This window comes from Molossus molossus, unplaced genomic scaffold, assembly GCF_014108415.1.
Source record: "Molossus molossus isolate mMolMol1 unplaced genomic scaffold, mMolMol1.p scaffold_m16_p_8, whole genome shotgun sequence".
NCBI classification, from domain to species: domain Eukaryota; kingdom Metazoa; phylum Chordata; class Mammalia; order Chiroptera; family Molossidae; genus Molossus; species Molossus molossus.
Window position 1 is genome coordinate 18,278,209 of NW_023425402.1, and position 2,074 is coordinate 18,280,282.

Here is a 2,074-nt window from a genome sequence, read left to right on the forward strand (position 1 = left end):
GGACCATGCTCAGTCACTAAGCCACACCGGCCCAGCAAGCCAGGGCCACATCTGGCCACTTTAAACTTCTTGGTAGTCTCAAACAACTCCATTTCACTGTCAATAACATTTTTGTTCCAAAAAGTCGATAATGTCACACTGAGATACTCTCAATTTATACATTCTAGGTCATGCTTTTGTGATCACATTTTTTATTTTAGGTCTTTACAAACTAAATTATGAATAGGACTTATCAATCAAATTTAAAATTTATTTTTCACAAACATGCTATAATTATAAATGAGAGCAGGAAAATCTCTTCAGAACTTAGAACTGTGCCTGGCATATAGTACATAATAAATAAATATTCATTGAATAAATATCTGAATAAATAATTTCTTTTTTGTTCCTTTTAGGAGGTTTTAATTTTTGTTTGTTTTTGTTTGTACCCCCTTGGCCTAAATGAATGATTTTTGACACAACTTTGTGATATATTTGTGCATTTCAAGTTGTTAAATAATTTTATTTTAAAAAATTACCTCTCAGGTCAGTTTAATATCAAATCTTTTTTGTTTGTTTGTTTTGGTGCCCTGGACCGGAAATCGAACCCAAGACTCATTGATCTGCAGGCTGATGCTCTAACTGCTGAGCCAAAGCAGCCAGGGCAATATCAAATCTTTAACATTTCAAATCTATATAAATGCTAGGAAATGATAAGCTTGCTATTAAGTTGGAGGGTTATACATGTGATATTGTTATTTGAACCTGCCGATTAGTAACAACAGTTGGACAGGTATCATAGAAAACCTTGGCTTGCCCTGGCCAGTTTGGCTCAGCGGTAAAGCGTCAGACTGCAGTCCAGAGAGACCCGGGTTCGGTTCCCGCTAAGGGCATGTACCTCGGCTGCAGTTTGTCCCCGGCCCTGGTTGGGTCGTGTGGGTGGCAGCCACTCGATGTGTCCCTTTCACATCGATGTTTCTCTCTCTCTCTCTCTCTTCCTCTCTCTCCCTCCCGCTCTATCTGAACAAAAAATGAGAAAAATGTCCTCGGGTGAGGATTAAAAAAGAAAGAAAGAAAACTCTGATTACATGAGGACCCATAGGCAATGTCTTCCTCCCTGGGAGAGTGCAAAGCAATTCGGTTACACTTGATCTGAAGTGCTACATTGTTCACTTTCACAGGTGGGTACATCACTTTCTTGCCACCCATCTATATGCTGTGTCTCAAATCAATAACACCAATCTAGGTTTTTGTGGTTGGCATGGATAGAGTACCCTGCCTTTGTCTTCTGAATGTTTCCAAGTCTTCTGTGGGGTCTCACTATGGAGTATTTAAGGAAAGCAGATGCTGAAAGACCTAAATTCTGTACTAGAAAAACATGACATTTTTTTTGTTTGTTTAATAAATTAGGCATAGTCAGAATCCTGCTGTTTTTGTTTTATCAGCTTATGTTTTTCTCATGGTTAATTCTTTTTTGTTGTTGTTCTTGTTTTAATGATTTCAAACTTTGAATTGTTTGGGGTTTAAGTTGCTTATTACCTTAAAGCACAGTTGGCAGTACGGCAAAATGCACGGCTATATCCTCATGATCAGAAACTTGAAATGGAAAAATTATCATTTCATTAGTGTCAATCTACTTGACCAACTATACATTCATAGAAACTGTCGTTTAAAAATTGGGTATGAATATTCTAGAAACTATGGTCCAGAATTTCTTCATTTGTAAACCTTTGAATTAATAAGCCACGAGTAGTCACTGATGCCCACATTGATTTTGGATTTTAATGTGTGCTTTACGTCTCCTTTCTTCATGCCAGAAACAAAATTATTCTTGAAACAAATGTTTACTTGATCAACGACTGAAAAGAAAAATGCAGCTAAGTCTCATTCAACAGCGCCCATGCTTCATTGCCCCTAGCTCGCCTTCTTGCTCTAACTGTGTATCCAGGGCCACTGCTGCTCAGACATTTGAAGACAAGGTTTACAAAGAACGTGTCCTGCTTTTTAAGTGAAACTGGCAAGGATTGAAAAGTGTACCAGTGCCTTGGCCAGTTTGGCTCAGTGGTTAGAGTGTCAGCCTGCGGACTGGAGAGTC